At 42.9% G+C, this 11,266-nt stretch overlaps 1 non-coding gene across 1 annotated transcript; it reads right to left on the bottom strand.

The window, feature by feature from the left end:
* Positions 1-9,526: 9,526 nt before the first annotated feature.
* On the bottom strand, positions 9,527-9,680 carry LOC122797349. The gene has a single exon (XR_006364083.1). It is a non-coding gene; the product is annotated as a 5.8S ribosomal RNA (ribosomal RNA).
* Positions 9,681-11,266: the final 1,586 nt, after the last annotated feature.

Raw genomic sequence — 11,266 nt, 5'->3', positions numbered from 1 at the left:
GGAACTTACTCAAAACTCTTTTTGGTGCCGAAAAAAACAGGGGACCTGAGACCCATCTTGGATCTCAGTCAATTGAATCACTACGTCCTGAAGTCCAAGTTCCGAATGGTCACTCTTCAATCCATCTTCCTGTTGTTGGGAGAGGGAGTATGGATGTGCTCCATCGACCTCAAGGATGCCTATTATCACATCAAGATAAACAAGGCATCCAGGAATCATTCATGCTTTCGGCTGGGAGCCAGTCATTTCCAGTTTCGAGCCCTGCCCTTTGGTCTCACCACAGACCCCAGGGTGTTTACCAAGTGCTTGGCAGTGGTGACAGCTCACCTGAGACATCTAGGATTCCAGGTGTTTCCTTACCTGGACGATTGGCTCATTACCGTCCCCACCAGGCATCTCCTCATCCAAGCCAGAGAGGCTACCATAAACCTTTGTCAAAGGTTAGGAATTACACTAAACTGGGAAAAATCTGCCTTGCTGCCCTCACAGCATATTGTATTCATAGGCGCAGAGTTAAACTCGGTCCTAATGAGGGCCTTTCTACCTCAAGAAAGGATTACAGTGTTACAATCTCAGGTCCAGGCTCTACTGTCCCGGAAGAAGGTCCAAGCTGGGTCAGTTCTTCAGTTATTGGGATCCATGGTGGCAACCATCATGTTAGTACCCTTAGCCAGGCTACACATGCGGATCCTCCAATGGCTCCTGTCAGTCCAGTGGTCCTATCAAAAATTACCCCTCTCTCACCCAATTCTCCTCACAGAGCATTGCAGGCAGGATCTCCGTTGGTGGCTATGTTCCTCCAACCTGGACAAGGAGAGGAATCTAGTCCCCCTTTCTTCTGCTGCCACAGTGACCACGGACGCTTCCCAGATAGGTTGGGGGGCATTATCTGGGCAGAACAGTCCAAGGCACGTGGCAGGATCACGAAGTACACTTACACATCAATGTCCTGGAGATGAGAGCAGTGCTGTTAGCGTTGCAAGCACTTCAGAGCTCTCTTCCCCGGGGAACAATTGCTATTCACTCAGACAGCATGTCAGTTGTTTGGTACCTGAACAAGCAAGGGGGAACCAAGTCTTACCCCCTTTGCAGAGAAGCCATGAGAGTGTGGAATTGGGCAGTGTCTTCCCAACGGTTTCTAGAGGCAACGCACATTACGGGAAAATCCAATGTGATAGCAGACAGGCTAAGCAGAGCTATTCTGATGCCTTATGAGTGGTCCCTGAACAACTGAGTTGCTACTCGGATCTTCAGCAGGTGGGGTCAGCCTTGCTGAGATCTTTTTGCCAGTCCCCTCAATGCCAAATGCAGCAACTACTTCACTCTGATCCCCCCACAGGGGGAGTCACCCAGGGACTCTCTAGTCCACGGTTGGCCTTCCGGTCTGCTCTATGCCTTTCCTCCATTTCCTCTGTTACCAAGAGTGATTCAGAAAGCCATTCCCTTGGGAAGCAAGATGATTCTAATTGCTCCACACTGGCCCCGCCAGGTCTGGTTCCCCTTCCTTCAGCAGTTCACTGTGGACGGTCCTTGGACTCTGGATCCAGTACCAGACCTTTTGAGTCATATGTCGGGACAGCTCCACCCCTCCCTACAGTCCCTCAGGTTGACAGCCTGGCTGCTCCAAGTCCATCGATAGTTAGACGACATTCCCTTTCACCTGAGGTGGTGCATATTCTTTCGTCATCTCACAAGTCCTCCACCAGAAGAATTTACTCTAGCAAATGGAAGAGATTTTCCATCTGGGCTCAGGCACAAGGTCTGCACCCTTTCACAGCCCCTATATCGGCGGTCTTAGACATTTTAGCTATGCTCTTCTGACAGGGCTCTGCTCCCTCGACCATTAAAGTGCATCTGGCGGCCATTTCTAATTTCCATGTATCCTATGAGCCCTCTCTTATGGGCCATAAACTTTACAAGGCTTTTTTGAAAGGAGCCTGGTTACTGCGTCCTCCTGTGTCAGAACCCGTCATGCCATGGGATTTAAATCTGGTATTGCAAGCCATCACTTCTCCGCCCTTTGAGCCGGCTGCCACTTGTGAACTGAAATTCTTATTCTGGAAGACAGCTTTCTTAGTGGCCATCACTTTGGCTAGAAGAGTTTCAGAACTTCAAGCATTGTCCATTCGGCCCCCGTATTTGATATTCCATAAGGACAGGGTATCCTTCAGACTTAATCCGTCCTTTCTCCCTAAGGTGTCGTCTACATTTAACCTCCACCAATCCATTCAGTTACCTGTGTTTTTTCCCAACTTCTCCAACAAGGCGGAGTTCAAATTTCATAAATTGGATGTGCATAGACGATTAAGATTCTATTTACACAGGACAAAACATGTAAGAAAATCAGATCGTTTGTCTCTTTTTCGGAGAATAGAACGGGTAGTTCTGTTTCCAGTGCACAATTTCCAAGTGGATTAAGGATTGCATTACCTTTATTTACTCATCAGCAGGCAGAAACTTACCCTTCCCAGTCAAGGCTCATTCCACTAGGGCAGTCTCGACTTCAATAGCGTATCATGCCAGGCTTTCCTTGGACGACATTTGTGCAGAGGCCACCTGGGCTTCTCATCACACCTTTATCTCTCATTACAAGCTGGACGTGGCATGTAGAGGCCGGGCTTCCTTTGGTTCCATGGTTCTCAGGAGTATTTTCCTATGAGAAACCTCAACCAATCCATTGAGTTACCTGTGTTTTTTCCCAACTTCTCCAACAAGGCGGAGTTCAGATTTCATCAATTGGATGTGCATAGACAACTAAGATTCTATTTACACAGGACAAAACACGTAAGAAAATCAGATCAATTGTTTGTCTCTTTTTCGGAGAATAGAACGGGTAGTTCTGTTTCCAAGTGCACAATTTCCAAGTTGATTAAGGATTGCATTACCTTTATTTACTCATCAGGAGGCAGAAACTTACCCTTCCCAGTCAAGGCTCATTCCACTAGGGCGGTCTCGACTTCAATAGCGTATAATGCCAGGCTTTCCTTGGACGACGTTTGTGCAGTGGCCACCTGGGCTTCTCATCACACCTTTCTCTCTCATTACAAGCTGGATGTGGCATCTAGAGGCCGGGCTTCCTTTGGTTCCACTGTTCTCAGGAGTATTTTCCTATGAGCCTCCCGTATTAGAGGTGCTAGGGACGCTGTCCCATCAGTAATGAATGTAGGCGAGATAGGACCACATAACATCAGTTAGTTATGTACTCACCATAACGATCGATGTATGTGGTCCATCTCGCCTACATTCTTATGTACCCTCCCACCTGCCCCCTGCCTGAAGGATTTGGAGGATAATTGCTCTGAGACCCTTCAGAATCGGTTTATTCCCTTTTCCTGGTGGGTGATACTCCTCTTACTGAGGTTGGTGTATGTGGAGTGACTCGGATGTATGCAAACAAGATCTGGGGGTTTGAGAGAGGTGCATCCTGGGATACGGGTTAGCCCAGCCAATTAGAGACTTTGTGCTAGAAAATAGTCAGCCGAGTCAGAGCCAATTATCGTCTCTGAACCCCATCAGTAATGAATGTAGGCGAGATGGACCACATACATCGATCGTTATGGTGAGTACATAACTAACTGTTTGCTGTGCTACAATCAGCATCTATTCTAAATTTATAAATGTGTCCAGTGTCAGGATGGATAAAATGGCCTTTAGTATTGATGTACACACAGTAATTACAATGACCACATGGATTAGTATTACAGGTACTACTAAAAGTATGTCTGTTGGAATTAAAACATAACAGTTTCTTAAGATTGGGTTTATTTTTAAATCTAAAAGATGGTTTATCTCTGACAATCTCCTTAAAATCGACACTACTAGTAAGTACCTTCCAATGATTATTAATGATATTATATATAACTTTGTTGTCATTCATATAAAACATTGGTATTCTGATGTTTCTATCTTCTACTTTGTTGGCTCTATTAAATTCTACCCGTGTTGAAAAGTATGGTGCAGCTCTATCCTGTCTTAGTTCATCTAAGTCTGAAAGACCCCTATCCACTTCCATTATATTGTATCCTCGATTCAAAAGTCTGTCTCTAAAAGCATTTATAGCTTCATGATAACCTATATCCATAGCATTCAATCGAGAGATATGCATGCCTTGTCCCTTAATAATAATTTTAAAAATATAATGGGGGTGCATACTTCGTCTATGTAATAAATTATTTTTATGACATTGTTTCCTATATACTTCTGTGTTAATATAGTTATCCATAACTCTTTCCATGTATACATCTAAATATTCAATGTATACATTTGAATAGTTATGAGTAAATTTTAAGAAATTAGTCATGCAGTTCATGTCTAGAATGAACTTATCCAATTCTGCAATACTCCCATGCCAAAGAAGAAAAATGTCTACAAAGCGGCGGTAGAACAAGATGTGTCTTTTATAGGTATCACATTTAAAAAGACAATTTTCTTCCCAATATGCCAATACCATGTTGGCGTAGCTATTGGCACAAGAAGTGCCCATAGCTATGCCATCACACTGAATGTAGAAGCACTGTTCAAATACAAATATATTATTTTCTAATATCACTTCCAGAAAAAGAGTTAATAGATCTATATATTTCTGGTCATAATCACTATGTATAGTTAAATATTCTCTAACTGAATCTATGCCGATAGTGTTAGGTATTACCGTGAAAAGTGACTGAACATCTAAAGTAACAAATAAAGTATCTAAACTAATCTCTTGTATGTTTGTATAATCATACGGTTCCCATTCAGAAGCCTGAAACATCATAAGCCTGAAAATCAAAATCCTGAAACCAAAAGCCTGAAAATTCAGAATCCTGAAAACTCAAAATCCTGAAAGCCCAAAATCCTGAAAGACCAAAATCCTGAAACTCAAAATCCTGAAAACACAAATAATGCTAATATGTCACTATAAAGACACTAATATCTACCAACTGACCCTGACCCTAACCCTAACCCTAAGGTCCGTCACTATCGCACACTCACCTGACCAGCCTAAACCTAACTCACTTAAACCGCCTAACCCCAATATTTCTCACTATTGCATACATGCCTAACCTGCGCCTAACCCTAACTCACTTAAACCGCCCTAACCCTAAAATAAAACCAACCGCACACTTACCTGACCCCAACGCATGACCTAACACCACAGGGCTAACAATAGCAAAGCCACAATGACATCAGTATGTCTATTTTGTGTTTTCAGAATTTTGAGTTTCAGGATTTTGGTCTTTCAGGATTTTGGGCTTTCAGGCTTTTGAGTTTTCAGGATTCTGAATTTTCAGGCTTTTGGTTTCAGGATTTTGATTTTCAGGCTTATGATGTTTCAGGCTTCTGAATGGGAACCAATCATACAGATCCAGCAAAAATTGTTTAGTGTCCCTAAGGACAAAACTGTTATTACTAAGTATTGGTCTTAGGGCTTTCTCTACATATATCGAGAAAGGTCCAGTACACCAACCTTTCCCTGAGACTATAGGTCTCATTGGTGGATTAAAACTATCTTTATGAATTTTGGGCAATCCCTGTATAGCAGGAATCATAGAAAATTCTACCAATAGGTAGTTGCCCAAATCTGAAGTAATATCAAAACTTTTAACTAAATCTGTAATCAGGTTAAAGATTTGATATTTAATTTCTTCAAACTTTATTAATATTTATAAGCTTATAGTGTTTCACATCACTTAGCAATTTAAGCATAGCTTCTTGATATTTTTCATGATTCATTATAACTATAGGACCACCTTTATCTGCTGGTCCGATTGCAATAGTTTGATCATTCCGTAATCTAGAAAGAGTTATCCTATCTTTAACTGTAAAGTTATTGTAACTCTTATAATGTCTACTGGTATTATTAGCACTATAATATTCATGTAGTTCATCCTCTACCAAGCTGTAGAGCACATCTGTTATTGGATGGTTATTTGGTATATAAGTACTTGGTTTCTTAAAATTAATTTTCTTCTCATTAGACAATGTACCAAATTCATACTGTAACAAGACATTTCTTAAAAACATTTTAATGTCTATTAGAACATTTGTTAAAGTATTGGTACTAGTAGGAATAAAATGTAGGCCTTTGTTCAAGACGTTAGTTTCATCTACAGTTAATATTCTCTTTGAAATATTTAGAATCAAGTTGTCACTGTCCGTTGCCACATTGTTTTGAGTCTGGTTGGACTGTCTCTCTATTGAGTGTTTCCGCTTGGTCCTGCCTCGACTGGCAGAACAATCTCTCTTCGCCCCTTTCTGCATAGGTATGGGGAGGGGAAATCGTGGAAAACCCATAGAATTCCTGTTGTTACTAGGAATGTTGGGCCTAACTATTTGTTGGTCTGTAATTGCTACATCACTATTATTGTCATTGTTAACTCAACCCCATTCATTTAGCATAGTTGAGGATGGAATAGCAGATACATTTAAATTCTCATTTGTTTCATCATTTGAAAATGATGTTTCCTTTTGTTTATTATTAGTGTTAGTAGCATTTGAAACAGCATTTACTATGTTGTCAGTTACCTGGGCTGGTACAGAACTGACGTCCTGTATTACACTTGCATTGCCCATTTGTTTATTATTTCGTGGATAGTCAGTATTCACTCTCGCATAACTGTTATGTCCCATTTCTCTGTTAGTCCTGGGCCAAGTGAAGACATGGCCTTCTTGGAAATCTCTAGTGTCTTTATCGATTTTAGTACGCTTTTGTTGTAATAAGCGTCTCTCATATATCAATACACCATCTAAAACAGTACATAAAGCCCAGTCTACCATGCTACTGGGAAACCGATCATATTTGCTGCTGTTTCAGAATAGAGTCTCTAAGTTTCTCTTCTTCTGGTTTAAAAAAGTCAATGAGCAAATTAATATACTTAAAGCTCACCTCTAAATTTAATTGTTGCCAACTTGCCAGAAGTTCTGGATACAAATCCCCATATGTGGGCATTTTCAAAATCCTTAACCCTCTCAGTATTATTTTTCTGTTATACATACTTCGAAGTGTTGACGCTGCAATTGTAACCGCTTAAACTTCATGGAATCACTCTCCAATTTCTCTACGGCCAAACGTAGTTCTTCTAAATCAATTGTATCATCCGGTTCCACTGTATCATTGTAGTTAGCTTCATACAAGAACAGCGGATTATCCTCATTACGGATACATGCCATAAATCTCTGTAGTGGGCCTTCGCCTCTCCCTTGTGATCCTATTTGTTGACCGTCCATTCCAACAGACCCGATTGGTCCGTTCATCTCCGCGGTTACTTCAATTCTTCTAATCGGCTCTGGAGGTCTATAATCCAATTCTAAATTAGTAAATGTACCGGAACCATCAGCCATGCCTCCCACGAGTGTATGGAAGGTTAATAACACGATAAAAATAAATGTTACACTCGAAGAAGTAAACGCCACACACCAACAAAAAGTTAATAAAATATAGCAGAGGTAAACGACTTCTTGGTGTGTACGACCATGCATCAAGATAAACTGAAATAAGTAAAATGATGTTTCTTCTTCTTGTGTAAAAAACAAATTTAATAAAGTGCACTGGTAAGCGCTTTCACAACAGCTTCTTCAGACCAAGAAATACACTTTACAAAGACACCTATATATACTAAAACAATTATGACGTAACTTAATTATTAACTGTTTGTTAACCTTTAACATCTTTCCACTGCATCTAAGAGCATACCTAAATAAAACATATAAACTGTCAATATTGCTATGGTACATTTCACTATATGTATTTAAAAATATATTTGAAAAAAATATAAATATATATATATATATATATATATATATAAAATATAGTAAAGCACTTATAAGCAATATATTAAAACATACATATAGAAATAAAAACAAATAAATAATTAATGTATGCTAGCCAATGTTATTCATTCTTTTACAATAACAATATTTCCCAAGCAAACAAACATTAAATATAACGAGTGTCACCGAGCTTTCAGAACGAGTTTAAGGGATGCTCTTTCATTAAGGCCATGACCTCTATCTGCTCTAAATTTCAAAATCCATGTCATTTCTCTTTTTTTAGTGCTGTTCCCAATATTTCCTTGTCTAATAATAGGATTGATAACATATATAGCCATGAATTTAAATGTATGATGATTATCAAACATCAGAACATGCTTAGCTAACACATTGTTCTGATATTGTATCTTAATGGCATATAAATGTTCTCTAATTCTTGTTCGGAAAGATCTTTTAGTTTTCCCTATATAGAATGAACTACATACATCACATTCAGCCAGATAAACTATGTTTGCTGTGTACCATCAGCATCTATTCTAAATTTATAAATATGTCCAGTGTCAGGATGGATAAAATGGCCTTTAGTATTGATGTACACACAGTAATTACAATGTCCACATGGATTAGTATTACAGGTACTACTAAAAGTATGTCTGTTGGAATTAAAACATAACAGTTTCTTAAGATTGGGTTTATTTTAAATCTAAAAGATGGTTTATCTACAAGAATCTCCTTAAATCAACACTACTAGTAAGTACCTTCCAATGATTATTAATGATATTATATATATCTTTGTTGTCATTCATATAAAACATTGGTATTCTGATGTTTCTATCTTCTGCTCTATTGGTTCTATTAAATTCTACCCATGTTGAAAAATATGGTGCAGCTATATCCTGTCTTAGACCCAGTCATGGCACACCACCATGGAGGAAGTGCGCCCGATGGCAACCGGCATGCCCGGGGATGGTCCCTTATCCCCTCGGAGGGGGAGGGGGATCCACCTTGTCCGCTGAGTTGAATCCTCTGGGCGGACCACACAGACACCACCCCTTTACCTCTTAACAGTTTCACTCCCTCTTGAAGTCTCTCTTCAAAGTTCTTTTCAACTTTCCCTTACGGTACTTGTCCGCTATCGGTCTCATGCTGGTTTTCAGCCTTAGATGGAGTTTACTACCCACTTTGGGCTACATTCACAAACAACTCGACTCCGGGAAGACTTGATCCCGACACACCAGGGGCCACCACCAACCTCACACCATCCATGGGTTGAGCCTCGATCACAAGGACTTGGGCCCCCTGAGCAGCACTGAGGAGACGAATTTTCATATGCCACATTTCGCTGCACCATTCGCCTGGGTGGGGATTCAACACTGGGCTCTTCCCTCTTCACTCACCATTACTGAGGGAATCCTGGTTAGTTTCTTTTCCTCCACTTAGGAATATGCTTAAATTTGGAGGGTTGCCACATCTGATCTGAGGTTGTGTTCCGAGCATGGTTGCGGGTGATGGGGCAGGCATGCATCATGCCTCACCCTGGGAAGACAGCCAAGTGGCAGTACCTGCCTCCAGGGGGCAGGGTGGATGTGCGCCTACACCCTTCCATCCGCAGCAGCATGAGGGCGGGCTTCCTGGCTCGGGGCAGCGAGGGCTCTCTCTTTTCCATCTGTGTCTCACCCTGGGGGGGTACAGGGGACCTACAGCAGGCTCCCTCAACTCCCCGGCCATGCCCTCAATGGGGGTGGGACACCTCTGGGGGAGATGAAAGGCACAGTGACCCTCAAATGGGCATAGTCCTGGGAGTAACCCAGGGCTGCAAAGTACGTTCGAAGTGTCGATGATCAATGTGTCCTGTAATTCAAATTAGTTCCCACAGCTAGCTGCATTCTTCATCAATGCACGAGCTGAGTGATCCATCACTCAGAGTTGTACAGTTCTCGTTCACCAGGGGCACCGCTGCCCACATGGCATCACACCTTGAGATGAGCATGCACGGGTTTGCGGGCATGCGGAACGGGGTTACTGGCCCCGCACCGCGGGATAGCAGGGAGTCCCATGGTGGCTGGCGCCGGCCAAAACACCGACCTTCCAGGTCTTCAAACTGACGCCCCATGGGGATCGTGGCATCCTCCACAGGTACCCGCAACTACCATCAATGGACAAGGACAGCAGTGTGTGATTCCCCCAGGGTGGCCCTGCATGACCAGAGAGGTCTGGCCATCATCACCCAACCGGGATGGCACCCTCTCCCTCCCCTTCCCGCATGGGGAGCCTGTCCCCTCCGGAGTGCACGGCTGACTGCACCACTGGGCAGGGTGTACCCTCTGGCACCATCCCCTCAGGGCAGCAGAAAAGTGCCCGCACCTCCCGCTGTACGGACGGGACCCCCTCCCGCAGCCGAGAGGTGAGGGGGGATGGACACCACCCCTTCTCTCACTCCCTTCTTCCCCTGGGAGCTGTGGGCTCGGTCCCACCGGCCACCGCCAGGACGCACAGAGAGATAGGAGTCAGAGAGAGACAGAGATGTAGAGGGTTGGGAAAGCAGAACAAGGAAGAGGCCCTGGTACCCGAGGACGGCACCATCCCAGGACCCTCAGCATTAATGATCCTTCCACAGGTTCATCTACGGAAACCTTGTTACAACTTTTACTTCCTCTAGATAGTCAAGTTTTATCGTCTTATCTGCGCACTGCCGGGGCCGTGACCAAGTTCAGCGGGGTTGATCCGAGGACCTCATTAAACCATCCAATCACTAGTAGCAATGGGTGGTGTGTACAAAGGGCAGGGACTTAATCAACGTGAGCTGATGACCCACATTTACTGGGAATTCCTCGTTCGTGGGGAATAATTGCAGTCTCCAGTCCCTATCATGAATAGAGTTCAGTGGATTACCTAGACCAGCCAGCCAAGAGTAGACACACACTGATCCATTCAGTGTAGCATGTGTGCAGCCTTGGATATCTAAGGGCATCACAGACCTGTTATTGCCCAATCTTGTGTGGCTGAAAGCCACTTGTCCCTCTAAGAAGTTGGAAACAACCGCATGGGGCCGCATAACTAGTTAACATGGTGGAGTCTTGTTCGTTATCGGAATTAACCAGACAAATCACTCCACCAACTAAGAACGGCCATGCACTACCACCCGGAGAATCAACAAAGAGCTATCAATCTGTCAATCCTTTCCATGTCTGGGCCGGGTGAGGTTTCCCTTGTTGAGCCAAATTAAGTCGCATGTTCCACTCCTGATGGTGCTCTTCTGTCAGTTCCTTTAAGTTTCAGCTTTGCAACCATACTCTCCCTGGAACCCAAAGACTTTGCTTTCCTGGGAGCTCCCCGGCAGGTCATGGGAGTAATGCTGCTGGATCGCTAGTTGGCATAGTTTTTGGTCGGAAATACGACGGTATCTGGTCGTCTTTGAACCTTCGACTTTCGTTCTTGATTAATGAAAACATTATTGGCAAATGCTTTCGCTTTCGTTCATCTTGCACCAGTCCAAGAATTTCACCTCTATCAG

The sequence above is a fragment of the Protopterus annectens genome, chromosome 3.part0 (genome assembly GCF_019279795.1).
Source record: "Protopterus annectens isolate FY-2018-M chromosome 3.part0, PAN1.0, whole genome shotgun sequence".
Taxonomy (NCBI): Eukaryota; Metazoa; Chordata; order Ceratodontiformes; family Protopteridae; genus Protopterus; species Protopterus annectens.
Note: the sequence above shows the minus strand (reverse complement) of the source record. Positions and strands in the feature narration are given on the sequence as shown.